Source organism: Dioscorea cayenensis, chromosome 21 (genome assembly GCF_009730915.1).
Source record: "Dioscorea cayenensis subsp. rotundata cultivar TDr96_F1 chromosome 21, TDr96_F1_v2_PseudoChromosome.rev07_lg8_w22 25.fasta, whole genome shotgun sequence".
NCBI classification, from domain to species: domain Eukaryota; kingdom Viridiplantae; phylum Streptophyta; class Magnoliopsida; order Dioscoreales; family Dioscoreaceae; genus Dioscorea; species Dioscorea cayenensis.
In genome coordinates, this window is record NC_052491.1 from 1,325,916 (window position 1) to 1,350,628 (window position 24,713).

General features: G+C 35.8%; 1 pseudogene; it reads left to right on the forward strand.

Moving 5' to 3' along the window:
* Positions 1-24,713, forward strand: part of LOC120252603 — a 149,535-nt pseudogene that overhangs the window by 62,981 nt on the left and 61,841 nt on the right.

Genomic DNA, 24,713 nt, shown 5'->3' on the forward strand with positions numbered 1-24,713 from the left:
GAGACCTAATGATCACGGATAACCACCGATGCTCAACTATCATGATACTAATTTTGTTAGTATGTGGTATTTACCCATTGTGAGTTGCCTCATTTAAGTTAGGTAATTATCCTGGACAAACTTGATTTAGTGCCTTGAAGTCATAATTTGAATTATTCCCTTTGGCCATTTAGTGGAGTTTTAATAATTAAATTTACAGTTTGTAGCATGTACTTTTATTGTAGTAAACACCATGGTAACTATAAAATTAATTTTAGCGAGTATTTGATAGCTACGGCTTTTTGGTTACTACTTCGATAGATCTGGCCCTCGAGGAGGCATTACTTCCAGAATACTCAAGGCCTTATATTTGTGGTTGATAGTAATGAACGTGACCGTGTGGTTGAGGCAAGGGATGAGCTTCACTGAATGCTCAATGAGGTAAATCATCACATTTTTTTTCCGATTAGACTGGCTGATAATATTGCACCTGTTTCAGAATACCGAGTATATAATTCTATATGGTTGTGGACCTGGAAACTTGTATTGATTATCTGCATTTTCAACCTATCCATAGATCTTCACATGTGATCTTGAGTCTCGTTCTTCTCAATTTCTATTGTTTCATCATCAAGTGCTCGAACCACTTGATCCTCCTATCTTTGCCTTTGTTATTTGGGTTCAAAAAAGAAAGCTGGACTTTCAACTATATAGACAAACCCATCAATGCAAACAATATAATATTAATAAGTATGAACTAATAATAACAATTTGTTAATTAAATTGGTCCTCCTATGCTACATTTGTTATTTAGCGTCGCAATTTTTCTAATGCAGTATATCCAATTTTTTTTTATATATATAAAAGATTGTATTTATATATATATATATATATATATATATATATATATATATATATATTTCTTGATTTTTGGAGAATTCATGGTTAAAAGATCGAAAGGGTTGAAGATGAAAAGGATACACCAAGTTTTTTACTTTGTGTAATTATCCCAAAAATATTTTGTAATGAAAGTACATAAATAGTGTAAAACTCTTTGTATTTTGTTGTTAATCAAAATATATTGCATTTTAGCTCATAACTTGTAAATTGAATTTAGGATATTTTTGAATATATTTAAATATTTATGTTTTTGATTTACAGGTTAAACAAATTTATTTATTATTAGTAGGAAAATAAATTAAAATTAATGAACAAATTTAGAGGTGGTTATAACCACCTCTAAAAGTATGAACATGTAAGAATTATTAGCTATAGAGGTGGTTATAACCACCTCTAAAAGTATGAACATTTCTAATAGTGAAAACTTAGTAGCTATAGAGGTGGTTATAACCACCTCTAGCACTTATAATTTTTAGAGGCGGTTATAACCACTTCTAAAACTATTGAGCAGTAATGAAACTTAGTAGTTATAGAGGCGGTTATAACCACCTCTAAAACTATTGAGGACAATGAAAACTATGTAGCTATAGAGGCGGTTATAACCACCTCTAAAACTATTGAGAGCAATGAAAACTTAGTAGCTATAGAGGCGGTTATAACCGCCTCTACTCTTATTATTAAAAACTGCTTTCATAGATGAAACTTACCCCAACGGTTGGTATAAACCGACTCTAAAGTGTAGAGCCGAGCTAATCACGAAGGCGGTTTAGAGGCGGGTTAAAAAATCAACACTATACCTATAGAGGCGGTTATAACCGCTTGACACGTCCGAATATGCGTGTGTGTACCGCAAGTGCACGGGTGTCGAAGTAATAAATACCCGGTGAGTCGGGTGAGTCGAATCCACGAGGAGCAGGGCTACTAGTACTAACTTCTTCTCTGCTATCTCAGCCTAATGATAATGGGATAGTGTGGTGATCTAATGTCTGAAGAGATGAACACCGGAGACGAATATGCAAGGGTAAAAATGGAGGAAGAATCTCAATCGAGTAAAAGTGGGGTATTCGGGCATTGCTCCCCTAGGATTCATGTATTAGGTACCGGATAAGCAAAGTGTTTCTATGATGAGTAAGTTAAGTCGTGGAAATCCAAACATAATCGGGTCTATCTCTAGATCACCGATACTAGTCCCCTACGAGGTCCCGGTGGAGAAATCGCTCAATCTCAACACCTCACACCACATATGACCATCAAAAGCACTCTAGAGATTCCAAATTGTGTATCCAATTCCTAAAGATTGATCCAACCCTAATTCCGCGAAGGATCCTAACCCCTACAAGGTCCCGCGGAGAAATCGAGCAATCTCACGCCTCCCACCAAATATGGTTGCATAGAGCTTAGGGAATGGAGATAGAATACACCAATCGGAGGGGAAAGGGATACTTCACTATCTCATGATTCACCCTCTCAACCCTCTTCAATCTTGAGGTTCTAACCCTAATGGAGATCTCTCTCCCACCAAGGCAACAAATCATGCAAACCAAATAACCATAAGATCAATAAGGCAAGCAAGCATTAAACAATCAAGAATGAAACTTAATGAAACTCGGATTAAATAGAAACACAAAAGCAAATCCACAAAAGATGAGAATCCTAGGGTTCACAAGCCCAAATACCCTCTAGGGTTTTAGCCCTCCATGGAGCAACATACAAAAACACACCATCAATGAATGAAAGTACATTAAAACCATAGAAATAAACCCCTTATGTATGAACTGATGGCCTTGATGGAGAGCTTCGACGTCTTGAAGGACCCACTCCGAGCTAGGTTCACCGGTGGCTTCCTTGATGCTATGATCGGAGGAGGAATCGATCAAAGTTAGTGACGAAGCGCCTCCAAAGCCGCAAAGACCTCCTCTCCAAACCCTAGCCGTCTCACCCCTCAAGAGCCGCACAAAAGATGAGAAAGAATAGGGCAAAACGGCTGTTTATAGGCCTTAGATCGCGTCCCGTCACGTGCCCTCACGCCCGCCGTGGTCGCAAGAATTTCCACGCGGCGGCGTGAGCAGTGAATCACTACTGATAGAATTTACTACGAGTACTCTTCACAAAAGCGATCCGAACACTCTTCTCTTAAGGCCACATGTCCGGGCACACGTCCATGTGGTAGGCTATAAAACTTTTCTTCATCGACGTATCTTTGAGAGGTCTTGCAATCTTCACAAAGAGAAGGAATATGAAGATGTGGCTCACTTTTGTGCCCTTCCAAATGGTGAATTGACTTGAATCTTCTTGGAAGTTGGCACACATCTCCACGCTTATGAAAGCGCTCTCGTGTCTTGGTCCTTGAATTGAACAAGAACTCCCAACATTGTGTCTTTATAGCCTATCTTTGCTTCCTTTTTACTCTTCAAGGCATTCACAACCTATATGCATAAAAGAACACCAAATACACAATATGAGACATAAACCACAGTAAAAATGATGCTCAATGCATGTAAAACATATATAAAAATATGTCTACTCAAGCACTTATCACCGCTTCTATAGGTCTTGAAAACCGCCTCAAAAGCACTTTTTTTGTGTAGTGCTGATAGTAAGTGGAATGGTGCCTTCAGTGCTGGTCATCCTTCTAAGTTCAACAAATTGAACATTTCCTCTGGATTACATCAAGATGGTAGGATGTATATTGGCCAAACTACTTCACAAGCTAATAAACAACTGAATCAACCATCAGAAAGAAAAACAAAAATGATGACCAGATGGCTTTGCAAAGCTCTGCTGAAATGAATGAACCAATAAATGACATTGAAAAACATGATCAGAAGAAGCACTTGGGTGATAGTTTTATGGGGATAGACATGTCATTGAAGAACCTAGAATCCTCCTACTCTTCTTCGGAAGTGACGTCAAGCAAGCTTGATTCAATGCTTGATGATGTGGCGGAACCAGAAATCCCGCGGGAGCGCCTTGTCATTGGGGAAAGGATTAGATTAGGTACCATTTGCTAATGAATGATTTCTTGGAGTTCTCTCTACATAGATGGGAAGATGCTCATATTTAGAAATTTAAAACACCATCAAATTATATTTGATACATATCTAATCAGGTGAAATGCAACTAATTTCATTCATATATATCATTTTACTATCAGAATGTAATAAAATCATGAAGCCCTTATGTTTACAATTTTTAATTTTTCATTATCAGTGATTGGTTGTTTCACATTGGTTACTGAAAATGAGCAGATGACACCATTTTTCTTGCAATATTTGTCTTTCAATGTGCAACATATTTTGCTTGATAATTAATTATGTGTTGTTTTTGTTTCACTGAATAGGTTCTTATGGGGAAGTGTACCGTGCAGATTGGAATGGCACGGTGAGCCGTTAATTGCAATATCACTTGCACTCTTTATTATTTGAAACCTTCCAAGTTAAATAAAAACTATTTGAATTTTTATTTTTGGAATAAAGTGGAACTATTTGACTTTTTCTAGTTCTGTTTTTAGAGTTCTTTTCTGTTATTTTGCCCAATAATTAATTAGTTTTGTCTTATGGTTGACTATCCTCTATCTTTATATTGTATGATAGATTTTTGACATTGTGTCTAATATGTAAGCATTCTTATCTCCGATGCTTTGACTGCTTATTACTATGAGAAATGAAGGTAATTTTTAAGGATGAGAAGTGTTTTGACAGTTAGGCCTTTTTTCTCATAGTTCGGTCTTATTTAAGTAGGATATTGAGGTTTAACTTATGGTTTTTATGAGCTACTTCTGACAAAATGTGCCATGGTTGAAATTGAACATGTAGTAGATGTGCAATGTGAGGAATTTCATAATAGGGCTTGATGGTTCGAGTTGAGGATATGGATCACCAAACTGTTTGACATGACTTTCAAATAATTTTTTCTGTTAAATTTTTTTTATATGCTGATTGATTTTGTTATGTTCCTATTTTTCCATGTAGGACAATGGGGATAGAGTCCTATTGTTTGAGAGTATCAGTCATGAAGTTGTTTGAATATATTTTGTGTGAGGAAGTAGTACCTAATTGAGTTATTCAGAGATAACATAGAGAGAATTTTGTTTTTATAGGTTTGATTCTTCTGTAGTGCATCTATCTGAAAGGAATATTTTGTTTTAGTATAAATTGTTGCAAGAGATTAATACTAGTGATGATAGTTGTTGTGGGCAAATGTTCATTGGAGTTTGCCATATGTTGGTTTCTGATAGGTAATGGAGTACACTTGATGTAATCATTGCAAGAGGATGGAGGCTTCTTGATTATGATTATTTTAATAGTTCAAGCCTTGCTTAGTTTTTTTTCCTATATGCTATTCTTGGTCTGTATCCTTCATAGCATATGCCCTTTGGCTGTGATCACAAGTGAATCCATAAACAAGTGAGCTTGTCTTGGTGAGATGAGGTCACCTTAATAGGTCATACAACCAACTAGCTATAGCAATACTGTATTGTCATTCATTTTATCCATTGCATAGCTGCTTTATGAAATGTTTGGGCAATTTTTGTGTTTAAAAGATGTTCTAGGAATATTACTAATTTTTATGTGAAGGATCTTTGCTTTATTATGCTATTTAATATATCTGTATCTTTCTTATCTTGTTTGATTTTAAATCTGGATATCTTTTTGGTAAAAAGGATGTTATAATTTATCTGTACTGTAAATAAATAATAGGAAGTGGCTGTGAAGAAATTCCTGGACCAAGATTTTGATGGAGATGCTTTGGATGAATTTCGGAGAGAAGTAAGTTGGTTGTTTTCTAGAGTAATCATTACATGATTCTATATTGCCACTTTATCTTTGACGAGGGAGCTTTTATTTTTATGTGCCATTAGGTGAAAATAATGCGTAGGTTGTGGCATCCAAATGTTGTTCTGTTTATGGGTGTTGTGACTTGCCATCCCAACCTATCAATTGTTTCAGAGTTTCTTCCAAGGTAAAAAGAGAATCCTCTTTTACTTCCAGTAAGGAATATGAAAGAAATCAATTTGCATATTCTTACTTCAAAAAAATTGGCGATTTCTTAAACTGGTTTTAATGTAGTCATTGGCATGAACTCAGATTTAATATATTCGGACATTGTTTGTGCACTTACTAATTGATTGCAAAGCATTTGTTGGACTGTCTTTTGGTTTTGTATAAACTTTGTCCAAAATGGTCCTTATCTCACACGTGCACTGATAATTTGAAAGAAGGGGTTGTACCATATTCTTAAAAGCTATAACATTCCCACCTCCACATTTTAGATTGCATGGCAGAATCTAGCAATGAACTTGAAGTAGAGCTGTATTCAACATCTATTGTTTGAAGGCAATTGAGCTTCACCCTGTCATTGGTTTTGTGCCCAATGGACCAAGCCCATCCTTTTCTCATGTTTATACATAAATTCTTGCACTTTAGGGTTTTAGAGGAACTGTATGGCTTTGCATTTGTATTTGGTTACCAGTGTATTTTTTTAACCTTTCACCTTCTTCTAAAGGAACAGTGCAGCTTGAGCTTAAAGTTTTACATATGTAATTCTCCAAACGTATCGACATAATCAGCCATATCTCATTAGTTTTCATGCTATTCAGAGCATATACTATTTACTAAGGGTGGTGCTCTTGTTATTTGTGTTATATAACAAGAATTGAACATCAAGGAAGCCATCTGATGTGCATGGGCTTGTCAACTTAAAATTGGTAGAGCAGATAATGGAGGATTACAAGAAATTATTTGTCGATATAAAGGATATAAAGTTTAATGCAATGTTTTAAAGGATACGTAGGTATTTATGGAGTTTTGAGATGTATTTGCAAAAAAGAAAAAGAAATTATTTGTTGATTTTACTTTTAGAATTTTAAACTGTGCCAGCACAATAATTTTTAAAGTCTTTTATGCTCCTTTCATCAGTTGACTCAAATGCAACTTGATCTATCAGAGGAAGTCTGTACAGAATTCTTCACCGTCCAAATAGTCAAATTGAGGAGAAGCGAAGAATCAAAATGGCCCTTGATGTGGTATGTTTAAATTTATTTTTCATAATTTCTTGGTTGGAAGTCTTGTGTGAACTGATTCTCTGTGTTGTCCCACAGGCCAAGGGCATGAATTATTTGCACACCAGCATACCAACAATTGTCCATCGTGATCTGAAATCACCAAATCTATGGTTGACAAGAACTGGACTATGAAGGTATTTTATTTTTTCTAACCTCGAATACATGGAAAGGTTTTAAAACTAGTTCTGCTTTTTGTTGTACAACCGCAAGCATACTGTTTTACCAAGTAGTAAATAAGTATCGATCCCACGAGGACCAAGTATTGATTACCAATCTATTACAACAAGAGATTATCTAGACAATTAAAAAGGTAGGATTTAGGAATAACAAGAAGCAGGGAATAAAACACAATCAAGGCTGAAGGAACACAGGGCTGTGGATCTTTCTTCAGATTAAAATAGACTTAGGTTTGGGAACTCACCACAAGGTATAACATGAATGATGTGCTGGATCTAAACTAGATTTGGGCAGATCTCTTGAAGGGCATTAATCCTAAGCTACTTTCGTGGTAGATAAACCCTTCTCAAAACCTGAATAAAAACAGTGATTAAGCAATGAGCCAAAAAGAACTGCCTTTCAGCAGGTTCAGGATGATTAATGAGGTTCCAAGACCCAGGTTATCCTTTCAGTTAACCTAGATCTCTAAGATAGCAAGCAATGCTTTCACAATCACAAGCTTTGACACAAATCAGAAATCAACTCAAGAAATCTACCATTAAGCATAAAAGATCCATACAAAATGTATCAACACATCAAACACATAACACCTCGGGCTAATCCCAAACCTAAGAAGAGTTCTACTCACACACCATCTCAGTTACAAAGAAAAAGATAGGAAGAGAAGAAAGTCTGCAGAAAGCAGCACAACAAGCTGAGAAGACTCCCTATGATGTCTACAAGGTTTTTCTTCAATTTCCAGCTCTCTTCCCTTCTTCAACTCTCTCCAGGTCTTCAGATCTTCCTTTTTCCCTTTCCAGCCGCCAGCCCTTTTCTCCCAGCCTTCCTTGTTGCCCTGAAGTCACATTCTGATCCTTTTATATCCAAAAGATAGAAGCTAGGCCCCAGCCACTTTACAGTCCACAGGTACTTCTTGTAGTATACAGGCAGGTTGTGGATTTCCCCAGTCTCCAGTTTCAATTCCTGCTTCCTACAATTAAAACAACTAGAAAGAGTAGTTTGTACAAAAAGAAGGGGAAAATAATAATAAAGACTAGGAAAAATGCATGAATACTATCTAAATGCATGATGTTAATAATGCAATTTATATGTGCAACACTTTTAATATAAAGGAAAGCTGCAAAGGTAACTCAGAAAGTAACAGTAGAATGTTCCTTGTCCATAATTTAAAACTGTCTCAAGCTGATTGAGTTGTGCGCTTTCAACCATATTTGGTAGAATAAAAAAAAAATTATAATTTCCATCACTTGGGTTTCTACTACTGTTTTGGGAGCAATTCTTCTTGGACTTGTATAGGATGCTTGTTTATTGTGACATCTTAGATTGATTGTTGGTAACATTTTCAACCTACAGAAAGTGGGCTTGGTGGGTTTCTGTTGAGGCTATTGTATGGGAAACTAGTGTTTATGTGGAAAATTTAGAAGGATTCTAGCTTTCTATTATGGTGGCAGGGGGAGAGATGGAGTTTGACCACTTTGGCATCCCAATGTCTGGGCTATATTGAAGTCCTGTAATTTGAACATATAACTTGTTTTGGAAGACATTATTTGTAAGTTGCCTAGTAAGGCATCTGAACCTGTGCATGGATCTGGCTGCAGGAAGTTTTATATATCCCATACTAGAAGAAAATATGTTGTCAGACCAACATTTCTTGCATCACTCAGACTATAATCATGATTATATTAAATATTAATCATTTGGTTTGCATCAATCATTTAGTTTTTTCAGGTGTACATTATCTGCTGACAAGTATGTTGCTATGAATAGGCTTTTTTCTTCAAATACGTGTGTGTCTTTCCAGTATCATTAGATGTCAGTAAGACTCGCACGGCTCCTAAGTGATAAAAAAAGAAGATGAGCTATGTTAAAAGTAAGTTTACCTCAAATTTTTTGATCATTTTTACCGCAACTCTTTCAATCATTGTCACACCTCTTGGGCCCAATCAAACCTAGTCCTGCTTTGTTTCAAAATGTAATTAAATGTGTTGCTATCTACATAAGCATGAATAATTACACTCATAGAATATCCATATCCTTGTTCTCATTCTAAAACTTAGTTTGCCCAATGCGTATGTGTATATGCATGTTTTTGTTAGTATTGTCACTATGTTGCCTTATTGCTTGGGACTGGTTACTTGTGTTGGTTCATTGGTTATGCTCCTAATTAGAGCTAAGAGGCCCTTCTAAATTATGAGTATAGCCCTTTCCTATGAATACTGGTCAAAATATCAGGCAAGTTCAAGTTGTACATTTTGGCCATAGCATCATCCTTAGTTTTCCTTTATGCAGTGTGTTATATTTTAGCAGCCAATATATATTATCTAATGTCACATACAGAATCCATGCCAAACAAATTTATTTACGTATGTTTGGGAAAGGTAACCTGTTTAATGTTGGAATAGAAGAATAAATATATATCATCCTTAATTTTCTTGATAAACTATTACTCTATTATTTCGCATTGATAGCATTCTGATTGTTAAGACAGGGACCCACCACCCTAACTTCTCCATAACCGCAGTTACAGGGAAGGGTTGGTGGTAGTATATCAACTAGAGGGAAACGTCTCCCATAGGCGATGTGGGACTATGGTCCTAAGCCACTGCGTCCCAACACCCCCTTGGCCCACAGCGGATGTGGGACCCAAGATCCTAGCCACAGCTTTGATACCATGTTAAGACAGGGACCCACCACCTTAACTTCTCTATAACCGCTTTTACAGGGAAGGGTTGGTGGTAGTATATCAACTAGAGGGAAGCATCTCCCATAGGCGATGTGGGACTATGATCCTAAGCCACTGCGTCCCAACACTGATTTCAGTGTAATATAGGTATGTGATTTTGTCCTCTCATGGTTGAAGCGCAGCACATTTTTATTATCAAAGTCAACTGCTGAAACAGTAAGATCTAGTCTTTGCTCTACTATATTTAGGAAATTATTATTTCTAGTATGCCGAACTTCTCACATTTAACTCTCTAAATCTCTGTCTTTATTCTGTTTTAGCCTGAATGGATGGCACCAGAGGTGTTTCACAATGAACTATCAAATGAGAAGTGAGTTTCCTATATCAAAACTCTTTTTTTTGTTGGCAAGAGAGCTGTCAAAACAGCTAATAAGATGGAAACAACACAGCTTGAGGAAACAAAAGTAAACTAACAAAGAATGAACAAATTAAACACAACATATGATAAATTAAAAATGAATTATCTATAGTTTACTTCTGTTATATTATCTATGATATATCTATAGTTATCTAAAGACATGCTTATCTATAGTTATGTGTTATGAATGCTGGCCAGAAGGTGAAGATGGCACCAAAGGAAGGGGCATTTAATCAACCTCATGTGCAGTACAGGTGTCCAGGAATTTTACAAAAAGAAACAGTCAATGAGAAAGAAAATGCCGAGTTGACTGGGAGAAGAAGTGGACGCGAGCGTCGAGCGAGAACCCGCCTGGTTGGGTTCGTTGCTGAGTGACAGCGTGTCCAAGGGCGATGCACGTGACAGGAGTTGGTTGTGGCTGGGCTGGAGAAAAGAAGATAAAAAGGTGAGGATGGGGATAAAGGGAAGGAAGCAAAAAAAAAAGAAGAAAGAGGCTAAGGTCTGTTCTCTGGTTCTCCGGCGGGTTCTCCGGTGGCCGGCGACGGAAGGGATCCATTCCCAAGTTATCTTACTGTTTTTTTTCAGTATATTTTCTTCCGATCTACTTGTTTCTGTTATCTGTTTGATGAATTGGAACTTATTTTACATCGAATCTTGTTAATTTTGGAGATTTTGTTTGCTTAATATAGCTGAGACTATTGATCTGGAGAGCTTTTGTTGTGTGTTCTAGTTGCAACTTGTTAATTGGAGAATTAGTTGATTTATTTCACAACATTATGCTTAAGCACCTTATTATTTTCTAGACATTTGGCATTCTTCGATGTGTTTGTTAACTTGAGCCGTTCTCTGGTGATACTTAACATCTTCAATTTTGTCTCTATTCATCATCTCAGATATATATATATATATATATATATATATATATATGCATGGCCTCCCATCCCAGGTGTGATGTGTACAGTTTTGGAGTGATATAATGGGAACTTGCAACTCGAGGATGTCTTGGTCCGGTATGAACCCAATGCGTGGTGGGTGTTGTTGGCTTCAGGATCGCCCGCTAGAGATTCCAAAAGAGGTTGATCCTCTCGTAGCTAAAATGATCTTGGGTGTTGAAAAAGTAAGCACACTATATATTAATAATGATATGAACTATTCATACATAACATCTAAGTTTTTTTTATATATTTATATATATATGTATTGTAGAATTGTACTAACTCTGTTTTGTTCTCAACTTTTGCTTTTTGTGAAATGAACATGCAGAGATCCAAACTTGCCGCCTTCCTTTGCGGAACTCACAACAGCTCTCAAGTCTTTACGACGGCTTGTTGTCCCTGCTTATCAGGATGCGCAAAACCCACCTTTGGCACAAGAAATACCAGTAAACATAACGCCTTGAACATACTAAACGGTAAATAAGCTAAGAGTATCCATCCTGTTTATTACTTTTTGTAGTGCTTAGTAGTGCCCTTAAATTAGGAGATGTGAAGTGAAATGCTAGTTTAGTTTGCCTTTTGGGAAAGATCAAAAATTAATGCCCACTTGGCCTGTGTTTATTTTTTCCTTGTGGAGATTGTATTGGAATGCTCTTTATGGCTATTTAGTATATATTGGTACTCACAAATCCGAAGAACTTGCAGTGGCTTGTAGGAGTTTCTTAGGGTGTTTTTGGTGCTTTGTACCCAATCGAAAACCAGTGACATTATATAGACGAAAATGGGAAGACCCTATGGCTAATTCTGATGAAAGGGAGTGGCGCCCGGGTTGAGTGTAATTAAGTTGTGTAAATAATAGTGATGATACTTTGAGTTATTGAAGAATGCGGTCTTAGGAATCTTTAAGAACTAGGTTCCATTTCCTGAATGAAAGGAAATGAAAAAGAGAATGACATTGTTATTTATGTGCCTGCAGTACTGTTGCTGGAATTATATATATACATATGAAAGTGTTAATGTTCTTGCTGTGCCATTTGATTTGTGAATATTTTCATCTGACAATGGTTTCTATTAAGCTTCATGCAAACATATGCACTGTCTACTCTGTTTTCATTGTTGTGTTTTGTCAAAATGTTTGTACCTTCAGGTTTTCAAGGAAAATTTAAAACAGGAATATCTGCCAAGTAATGGAAAGGTCTTGTAAATTTATCATCTATCCAAAATAAATTGATATTGTTACAAATGAAAAACACCAGGCAAATGGTTAAATAAAGATTTGGAGAATGGAGGTGACATTTGACAACAAGAATACGTCTTTAATGATCGGACAAGTGATGAAATCTGTTTAAGTAAAACTGCTCAATGTCTGATGAGCAATTCAATCATATAATAAATATTGATGAGTATGACATAATTTTTCAGCTGTCCAAATTTTGCTTCGTCGAATTGTTCACTCGATCAAAATTATGCCTTGCCAAACTTATTCTCTCTTGTTCCCTAATCTGGATTCAACTTGAGAATTTGTTAATGCTCTTTAATAGCATTGCGAAATCAAAGCTTTGATTGATCATCAGGTGTTGGATCTTCAAAGAGATTGATGATCTGGTTCTCATTTTCCTCAAGTTGTTGAATACTTGCTATACTCAAGGAAGCTCCATGCACTTCATTCCCACTAGCAAGCTAACAACACATTTGCCCACGGCTGCATAAAAGAAATAAATAACAGAAAAAATAAATAAATAATATATCATAGCACACTTATTAGAAATGTGCCATGAATATCTAAGCAAAATAATTCAACTCAAAATAAACAAAACAACACAAAATTGTGATAGAAACATTACCTTATCATAAATTGTTGTAACAAAAGACCCAATGCTTCTTTAGTATTCTGGTATTAAACTTTTGATTCTCGAACAAGTTTGCCTTGGCTTGATGATTAGAATCTTGCTATTACTACCGAAAAGATAAAGAATCTCCACACATCTTGATCTCAATGAAAACTCTTTTTTGAAGTGCCAAAGATTCCTTTTTCATAAATAGCTTTACCAACTGTAGCAACATATTTATCAATTAACACCTTTTGCCTTTGTTTTCCTCTTTAACCTGCCGAAAAAAGAAGAGAGAGAAAAATACATCACAATAGTAACACCAAAAACAAAGTTAGGTCTGAAAGCCCCTCATTTAGACCATTCCGTACATTAACAAAACTAAGGCTTTCAAAGTTTGACAAAGTCCACAATTAATCCTTAGCAATATGCAAGTGAAAATAACAAATAAACAATATTTTACAGATATATATATATATATATATATATATATATATATATATATATATGTATATATATATATATGCTTCCACCATGCTAACAAAGCACAACTTACTTGAAAATATAGTTTGAATGAAAGATACAACCCAACGATTAATGTCTTCAATCGATCAACTTTCAAGCTAGACTTCACTTAGAAAATACAAAAGATAATAATGGTAAACAAACCTCGAACTTGGAAACCAAATAATAATATGTCTTCACACCGGCATAAATAAAAAACCAATCAAAGAGTTCAAATTTGAGAAGAAAACCAGAAACAACACGAACAATTCAGAGCATAATGGCACTGTAACTTTGGTAGATCACTGATTAATTGCGAAGAGAAGTTGTAGTTCTGAGAAGCTTTTGGAGATGTAAAACCCAGGAATTAAAGACCTGTCAAATGGATGACATGATTTCTCAATGTTATAAGTTGCACATTGAATCTGGAAACAAAAAAAGATAAGAAAAGAAAAGAACACTTTCTCCTAATAAATATTGATCTTACTTGGTTTGAGCATGAGATGATCTTTAACTTGTGCAGACAGAAACATAGAAAACTCAAAGACCTTTCATTTACTTCCACTAGTCGAGCATTCATTAGGGTTCTCATCCTGTAAAGACAAGAATATTTAGCAAATTAATCATTCTTAATAAGTAAATGTTCCTAGTTTTAATTACATCCTTGTACATATTCGTCCATGCTTCCAACATTGTCCATGCTTTTAATAATAATCCAATTATTATTGGTGTTATAATGGGTGCATATTGATAAACTATAGATAAACTATATATATACTAACATTCAAACATGGATAATAAGGTAGGGAAAGAGGCATACATATAACAAATTAATAAATGCCCCTTCCAAAGTGAGATCTTATCAAGTTAAAATATATATACCCCTTCTAAAGTGAGATTTTATAGAGTTAATAATGCATATATAATGAATTTTAAAGCTTCTTATATATATATATATATATATATATATATATATATATTAAAAGAACTCAGTATGAATAGCAAAATTGAATTCTATAATTATATATCCTTATGTTTTATAGCTGATTAATGAATAAAAAATTATATTAATAACCAACTTATTTTAACATTCATGAATCCACAGTACATGTGAAGAAGTTGGAAAATAATAAAAAGAAAAAGCATGAAACTTACTGTTTTGAAACGTGGGATGAAGGTGAGATGGGATGGTGGCATCATCCCAGATCTAAGCTTTCCCTCCATTCTCTCTACAATCAATGAGTATTCTTTGATTGTTGTTGAAATGCTCACTCTTGAATGGTAACTTCTTTAGATTAAGACATTCACTACACTAAAAAGCTGTGAAAGTTGAGGGAAATCCAATGCAAAATTGCTTTATGCTCACTAATTTTGGTAGCTTTTTATGAGTAGAAATTTCAATGCAGGGGAATGTTGGGCGGTGTTCTGAGACTTTTTGTTGTTGATTTCTCTCTCTCCTCGATGTAAAACAACGTTTCTATATTTGCACAATCTCTCATATGTAAAAAAGATAGACATGGGAGATGCAGGAGCCAAGCTAAATTATCCAAATTACATCCCCATATATATAACACCTTCAACACATGAAAAATTCGGAGGCGTATAGATCTCCAACAATGTTCGCAGTTTTTGACATTACGGATTTTGAGGTCATTGAGATGACTCCTACTTCCATTCATCACAATCTGCTCAAGCTGTGGGCATGATTCAATATATAGTGACTGCAATAATCCATGATTTTTGCAACTTAAAGTATCAAATGAAAGAGAGATCAAGTTATCCACATTGGCTAGACAAAGCCGAGTAGTTGGCAAACATGAGAGTTGTTGGAGAACCTCTTTTGATACTACACGCATTCCTATTCCTTTGATGCTGTTGTGTTTTTTCAATTTCTTTAACGCTTCCAGGTCTACCCACCCTGATGGAAATACATCAATGACCTTCAACTTCTGTAATCTTGACATGAGATCTTCCTCTATCTTGTCAAGCCTATTCAAACCTCTGCATATCAGATACTGCAATTTCTTCAAATATACCAACTCCTTTGGAAGTGACGAGATAATTGTGTCTGAAATATTTAGGTATTGCAAATTAACTAAACATTTGATGTCCTTTGGAAGCTCTTTGATCCAAGTGGCTTTAAGATTCAAATATGTCAAATTTGGCGTCTGTCTGAAAAATCCTTTATGAATATTTTCAAAATGATAATTAGGTTCCACCATTAAATACAACAAATCAGAACATTGATGAGACAAAATTGGCAAACGCTTCACTCTCCCTCTTATAAACAATACGTTCGCGGATTTCCAATTCTCTGCATCTTTTGATGGTATTTCAACTGCCAATCCATCATATTTTTTCACTATCCATTTATTCATGTTTTCCCCACAGTCTGATGCTATCCACACTGCCATCTCATAAATTACATCATGTAACCTCACAACAACATCATCATCATCAGGAGAATACCACAATAAACATGATTCCTCTAGCTTCTTAAAGATCTGCCTTGCCTCATGATAAGCTTGTTGTAAATTGTCAAAATTACTGATCGGGCCTAAAACCCATCCAACATTCTAACAAATCATCTTTAGATAATGACCATGGCAAAAAGGGAAGCATATAAGAAACACTCCTGAGTATTTCTAGGTAGAGTATCATAACTGAGTTTCAAAATCGGAAGTAATGAGTCCTGCACACCTTGAACTACTTTAGTACCCAAATTATTTAGCGAGCTCAAAATACCTTCCCAGTCTTGGACAGTATTTGTTTTAGGCATGGCCGCACCGACCACTTGCAGAGCAAGTGGCAAACCACCACACTTGTTCATCGCTTGCCTTGCTATTTTCTTGAACTTTTCATCTGACTCAATAACTGCTAGATTAACATTGTGCTTGAAAAGGGTCCATGCTTCATCTGGTTCCAAGCATTCCACTTTCTAATTCTTTTGCTTGCTCTCATCCGTGCACACACATCTTCTGATCGAGTAGTGAAAATCACTTTATATTTGGTGGAATCATCATCGTCCCTAAAAGGATTGATAATTCCAAGACCAACAAGGTCTACTGGCTCCCCATATATTATCCAAGAGCAATACAATGTTCTTAGTTTTCAGGGCATTGAAGATGTCTTGTTGACCAGCAGAATCAGGGGACAAATGCAACTTTTTAGCAATCTCTTTCTGAAGTTCTTCAAACTGAGTATTTTGTGAAGCTTTGATAAATAGCACATGATCAAATCCCATGTTTGCATTATCTAACAATCGTTGGTTGATTTTTTTCAAGAGTGTGGTCTTGCCCACACCCCCCATGCCCCATATGCCAATTATATCGTTTGTTTTTTCTTCCAGGTAATTGCAAGTAACATTAAGGTTGGAGACGATTTTTTCCCCCACTATTTTAGATGATTCAGGGACTGGTTTAGGAGGCGATTGCTCTATGAATGCGACTTGCGATTGTTCTTCTTGCAACAGATTTATTTCTTTTAATAACTTGATTGCTCTTCTGCTAATGCTATACCTTGAAACACAACAACTTTTGCTATATTCATCCAACAATTTTGTTACCTTCTCATTTTTTTCTCCAACCTGTTTAAAATCAATTCAGATGTTGTGAAACCAATACACATTGACATTGCTTATTATAACAAATTGAAAGCACAAAAGAAAAACATAAAAATCTATAAGACAATTATGAGAAAAAATCATCTTGATTTAGCAGTCAAAGTAAAATGTTTGACTATATTATTATTATTACTATCATCATCATCATATGCTTGATTATATTATCTGTCTTTTTTCTTATGTTCCAAATAATACAATACGATTGTTACTTAATAAAACGTTCATTTTATATATGTTGATTTTTTTTTAACTCTTCGTTATGTGGCAACTAAGTATAAACTAGCCAATTTGAAGTTCATTATTTTTTTCCCATAGGAGTAGATTAGTCATAATACTAATAGTCCACATCAATGTAATAGAAATAATTTTTTAAAAAATTGTTTACTAAAAACTATATGTGGTAGTTGGCATTTTGAAAATCAATCAATCTGGTCAACACACAACCACATCTAAATTAGGGGTGTTGACAACAAAAATCAATCATATATAAAACTGTATACTGAGTCAACAGTATGATAAAACTGATATTATATAATCATCATATCGAATATTTCAAAATTATAGAAACAAAAATTGAATAAAAATGACCAAATACAAGTATTAAAAAGCGCATTTAAACAAAGAGAATAAAAATTAAATAAGAAAGGAAAAACTCATGGATGGAATTTAGCTTTACCTTCTTAATCCAAAGCTGAAGTTGAAGTGGATGGGTGGGCTGTTTCCCTTTATTTTGAGGGAGATCAAGCTCTCTCACAATTTCCTTCTTCTTGACCATAAGAGCTTCCATGGCGTTTTTAATTTATCAAGTTTCTCTTCGGTGCAAAAACACATTGCTCATGTCATTACGTACAACTTGACTCTGGAAGCAAGAACAGCAAGGTGCAAGACATAGCGTAAACGGATCCGGCATGTCGCTGATTTTTTTCTTTTGAAAGACTCTAACCAAGCACAAAACCAATGCCCTGAGAAAACGAAGAAGATGGAGTACTAGAGCAAACCATTTAATATACATATAATCTTGATCATTATTGATCATCATCTCAATGCATATTATAATATAATATAATATAATATAATATTATATAATATTGATTAGTGCGTTAGGTTATGCACCAACAACAAAGGATACATATTTTCTTCTTCAACGTCAAGATTGGCTGCGGAAGGATTCTTTTCTACGGATAAAATATTTTTCTTTAAAATTGTTTTATTAGTAATGTTGAAAATTAGCTAATCTTTCTAATATATTTTATTATTATTGATTAGTGGATAATTAATGTTGTTTCAACATCGTAAGATACAAATTTCTTTTTAATTGTTATCCTAAATTTTTATTTAAAAAAAGTAGGTAAATCACTAATTATTGAAAAGAAAACCAGAACAAACTCATAATCAGATAAATAAAAGAAAGTAAAAGAAAACCGATACAAAGTATAAGACCGAACAAGGATTAGGATACAATTATTAGGGATGATGCATACCTAATAACCACTCAAAAACAAAATTAAACAAATAAAATAATTCACAACTTGGTTGGCAAATTCTACCATTCCGTAGCAAAGGCTTATTTGAGCTAACAAAGGGTGGTGGATCACGTGATCAAGAAAGATTGTCCCCACATTGATAAATTGTTTATTTCATAAAATTTGTCAATCATTCATTATTAAATTGGAGAGGTTAACTTCCACTTTATATGGGTTCTTCTTTTGAGAAGGGCAAAGAACAAGTTGGATGTGCAAACATACATGATTATTCATATACATGTCTTATGCACTTTAATAAATTTGAGGTATATCCTGTTCATCTAAAAAATAATTAAAAAAAATAAATGATGGGTCATGTTTCAACATATCTACATTACTATATATATATATACATATATAGCTGGATCAATTTGCTAATTGATGATTAGAAAGGATAACTATGCAATTTTTTTTTTTAAGTATCTATATCTTTACAATGATATATATGAAAACTAAAGTTTCAAGTTCACCAATATGAAGTCCTTGTGTGGCGGTCATGGTGAAGCTTGCGGTGGAGCTGGTGGCTTCTCATCCTTCTCCTGCCCCTTCCGCAACTCTAATCCCATTAGATCTTCAAGCTTTCCCGCTCATCTGCTTCCAACTCGCTAGCGAGGGAAGGTACTTCCTAGGTCGATGAGGACCACATCCCTCCAGTGTATGTCCAACCTCAGCCAGAAATCGATGTAAATGCTTCAAAGTGGCAAACGGTGTAGATTGCGTGCATGTGATGTTTTATTATGTAAAAAATGACGGGTAAATTTTTGAGGAGGTCACCGTGTTTGGCCAATTTCCACTTTAGTCATTATTTTTCAATTTGTATCAAAGATTTCATCCAAATTCGATTTCATTTCACCGAGCAGTCACTCTTTGATTTCCGGCCAAATTTATCTGACGTGGCAGCCGAAGTAGCCACGTCACATTAAATAAATTATTTCCTCACACTCAAATTTGGACATGACACGTCGGTGAAAGTCCATGTCATTTTAATTAACCCTGAACCCCACAATCCCAATCGTGCACGACTCACCATCTTCTTATTTCCCTCTTCCCTTCTCTCGTGAGAGGGCACTATACCCGAGCCCCACAATCCCTAACCTACGATCGATCATCCGAAGGCGATCACCCGGGAAGTTGTTGGGAAATGGGGAGAGGAAGAGGGAGGGAGTCCAAATTCTGTATATTTGCCAATGATTGGAGTTAGGGTACGGAGGTGGCAGCCATCTCCGTACATCATTGCGAACGCTTGGCGGGTAAGAGGTGCACAAGATTAAGCTCCGATGATACCAGTAAGTCACATTACCTCCTCGTTTTGTACATTGATTTGCTCAAGATGAAGCGCCAGTGGGAATGTCTTAAATCTATGAAAGGTGTTCAAACTTTTTTAAGAAGATTGTCAACAAACATGTTAAATTTGGTTTTTGTGGAATTGATTACAACCATAGTTGTTTTTTTTACACTTGTGAACATTTTTTAAGAAGCATGGCATAGAAGATTTTTGTGGGGTGTTGTCTCTTGTGATTAAACACTGCTTTTCAAATGACCTAATTCTTAATGGGTTGTGAATTGGAAATTATCAGTGATGTTGTCTTTTATTGATAGTTGATAGTTGTGTAGCCCTTTCAAGTGATGAGGAAATTTTTTTTAGGGTTATTATTATATGATGAATTTTTTTAACACACTTTGCTTTTATGTTGCCAGTACCAATTGCTGACTATTTCTCAATAAACATGTTCTCCGGGATAGGTGACATTCAAAATAGGAGTGAGTATAGGATGGCAAGTGTTGTAGACTTCTGTGATGGTGATTTTTTATCAAGAATAGAGCTTGAACATATGGCCCGTGAGTTGAGCATTTACATAGAGGGATGCAGTTTTTGGTTCTGTGAAAGCAGCAGTGGTGTGAGCGAAATAAAAAGTGATTCAGATGTCATTAGAATGGCTTCGAATGTGGGCTAGGGTAGGCATACAAGTATTTATGTGAAGATATTGAATAAGGTCCAAGTACAACAATGTGAACATTTACATGAAGTTATTGAAGATTTGGAAGGCAATGAAGATGTGCAAGACGTCCCAAGTACAACAATCGGTCATTTAGATGAAGATCTTGATGAAAGAAAGAAATGAATGAAGCTGCTGAGAACATGGATCAAAAAGACATTGATCAAGTTGAAGAAGATCCTGAAGAACATGTGCAGGAACATGAATCAGAACAAGTTAATCATTTGAATAAAGACCCTGAACATGTGCAGGAACATGAATCAGAAGAAAATGCAGGCAATAAAGGTGTGCAGGACCATGTAGATGAAGATCCTGAAGATGAGGAAGCTAATGGGAGTGATATTAATGACTCTGACTACAGTTTGAATAGTGAGGAGGATGATGGTGGGGTTGATAGTAATGAAGATTGTCTTGATGAGCACGAAAGAGCTCGAAGAAATCATCCGGGAGGAAACTGGTAGAGAAGAAGGTGTTGATGAGGAGGAGGTGCTCATCGACTATCTTTGCATCGATGATCTGCATCATGTTCTACAACTAATGAGGATGAGATAAATCCACCCAAGGCCGAGATATCCCGAATTCGAGGGAGGCAGGATATGAAGGATCCTCATTTTCACATAGGGATGAAGTTTTAGGAGTTTTTCACAATTCAAGCAAGCAGTGAAAAATTATGGGGTAAAAAATAGGGTTGTGATGAATTCCAGGCCTAATAGTAAGGTCAGATGTAAGGCATATTGCAGAAAGGGCTGTCCATTTTACCTATGGGCTTCTCCAATGCTAAAGGACAAGAACACTATTTAGATCAAAGCTGGATATCTTAAACATGAATGCACACGGGACCATAATATCAGGCATGTCAGTACTCGTTGGATAGCAGAGCATTATCCGGAGCATTTAGAGCAGACCCATCCTGAAAACTTAGAGGTATAATACAGGCTGTCAGAACAAATCAAGAGGTTGAAATATCTAGATTAAAAGCATGGAGGGCCAAAAGTATTGCCCTAAGGTATAATAATGACTTCTGTTTTGCCCTGTTTATCAAGTTATCTTAAGTCAGTCTTTAATTTGCATGCAAACTGAATGCATTATGGTGTTTATAACAGTGAATTTATTTTCTTGTTTTGATCCTGCTGGGAATTAGAATGCTTGATGGGGATAAACACACCCAGATGAGTAGGCTATATGACTACAGTTTGGAATTGCTTAGGACACACCCACAGTCAACAATAAAATTTAAATGTAATGAGGGTGTGTTCTCAGCAATGTATGTATGCTTATCCCCACTCAGAGCAGGATTTCTGGCAGGTTGTCGACAGGTAATTTCAGTGGATGGTTGTTTCTTAAAGGGGATGTATGGTGGTCAGCTCCTTACAGCTGTTGGCATTGATGCAAACGATTGCATCTATCCAGTAGCATGGGCAGTAGTAAGGAAGGAGAATTACCATAATTGGGTCTAGTTTCTAGAACTTTTGGCTGAAGACTTGGAGATATGCAACTCATAACACTGGGCATTCATGAGCGACAGGCAGAAGGTAAGTGTATAGTTTCAATATAAGTTTGTTTGTGTCATTTCATAACAATCCTTAAATTTTTCCTTAATATCAAGTTTTCTTTGGTGTTTTTTTCTTTTTGTTGTGTTTGTTTGATGGTTATTGGAACTTTTTTACAAAACCTAAGTTACCCCATAGGGCTTTCTAAATGTAATCGAGGAAGTATTTCCTCATAGTGAACATAGGTTTTGCATAAGGCATATACATACACATTTTAGAAGAAGATTTAGAGGCAAAGGGCTGAAGGATCAGCTATGGGCTTGTGCTAGGAGTAGTTATATTCCTGCATTTAATTTGGTAATGGAAGCACTCAAGGATAAGTCTGAGGAGGTATACAGTTTCATGAAAAATATTTCATGAGGAGGCATACAATTTCAAATCCAAATTTAAATGTGACATGTTGCTTAATAACTTATGTAAATGCTTTAACAGCCAGATCTTGGAAGCTAGAACCAAAGGCATAGTTACTCTAAATGAATGATTAGGACACAACTCATGATTAGGATCCAAAGAAAAAGCGACTCAATGAAAAAATGCACCACAAGGCATTGTCCTAAGATTGTTAACAAGTTAGAGAAAGCCAAACAGCTCAGTTGGTCCTGCAGGACAACCTAGTCAGGTGGTGACAAGTACTAGGTTGTTTGTTTTGATGGCCAATTTATTGTTGACACTAAAGATATGTCTTGCAGCTGTAGAAAGTGGCAATTGATAAGTATACCATGTGGCCACGCAATATCATCACTTTATTACAACAAAAAAAATCCTGAAGATTACATAGATGAGTGTTACACCGCTATATCTTTCCTAGCTACCTATAACCATATCATCGAACCCAACCCAAGACTCCAATTGTTGGCCCAAGAGTCCACAAGGTCCAATGATACCCCCTGTAACCAGACAGAAACGAAATAGAGGTAGGAAACCCTTGATGAGTGAAGAAAGGATCCACTTGATGAGCAAGAAGGCTACACAAGAGGGAAGGTCGATGGGAAAGAGCACAACAAGAGGTGCGAGGTTTGTGGGACTATGGCCTACAATAAGAGATTCCATGGCTCGTAAGTGAGTACACGTTCATATTTCAGAAATATTGTTTGTTTATAATTTATTAATTACTTCCATGACACCTATTTTGACAGAGACAAAGGACAACTGGAGAACAACAAACTGAAGAAGTATAATGATGAGCTTCTATAACTTGATGGTTTTCCTTTCTTTGGTGGTATATGATAATAACATTGTTTGGTTTGTAACAGGATGCTAGACAGCATATGGACCCCATGGACACAATTGATCCGGAAGTGCTTCATGACCATTTTATTCACACTGTAGAGGTATTTGGTTTTAAATTGTAGTAGTATGTTTGTATGGAATGTTATTTAGTTGTTTATTTTTTTACTGAAATTCAATGCAGATGAGAGATATACGTACTCACACAAACATTGCTGTGAATTCTGCACCATCAGTAGCATCAAATGACATTCCTACAGAACAGCTATTTTGATAGAGAAGGGCATTTGTATATTACCAATTACCTATCTCATCTAGTTGCTATATTAATTGTTAATTTACTCCTGCTATGCAAAAACCTCCCTAGGAAATACACAACCCAGCACATGATATCCATATACCTACTGTAAATGGAAATCATGCAGATGCACCACTAACACAGGTAATAGCTGAAATCTTTAATCCTAAAAAAATTTTGCAGATTTGTGAGGTAAATTGATTATGTGGAAATTGTAGGAGAGTGAAATCAATCATGAAACAATCCCCACAACTGCAAGTGGTGATGGAAGATCAATGCTGGAAAAGCTTGTGACAATGGAAGGAAAAAAACAACTCATTACCAAAAATCAAGCAAGGAAGCATATACCTGCAAGACCACTTACTCAGGTCATCCATAGCACAGCTCATGATCTGCAGAGTCTTACAACACTGGGAGTCAAGCAGCTACACAAGTAACATAAGTTTTGGTGTTGGGATACTTTAGTGATGCAGAACATTTTTTTATTCTTAGACATTTATTTTTTTTCTTGATGAAACACAGGTAGATCAGAATAAGAACACCTATGAATCCATGCCCACAACAACAACAACTGGAGATGGAAGAGCAAACCTCAAAAAAGTTATCATAATGGCGGGGAAAAATCAGCTCCTTTCCAAAAAGCCAAGCAAAGGAAGCATGTGCGCAAGGGCCACCTACTCAGGTCAGCCACATCCCAGATCATGCAACAACTGGGAGCCATTCAGCTGCACAAGTAGCACAGGTATATCTATTGGAATATTTCATTGATGCTTTAGATGAAACACTTAACTTTTCTAATGGAAAAACATATTTTTCCCTATGAAACAGAATCAGAAAACTCACCAAACAATAATAGGGATCAAAAAAACTCAACCCCATCAAAGAGTCAAGCAAGGAAGCATGTGCTTGCAAGGCCACCTACTCACGCCAGCCACAGCCCAGATCATGCAACAACTGGGAGTCATTCAGCTCCACAAGTAGCATAAGTATATCTGTTGGAATATTTC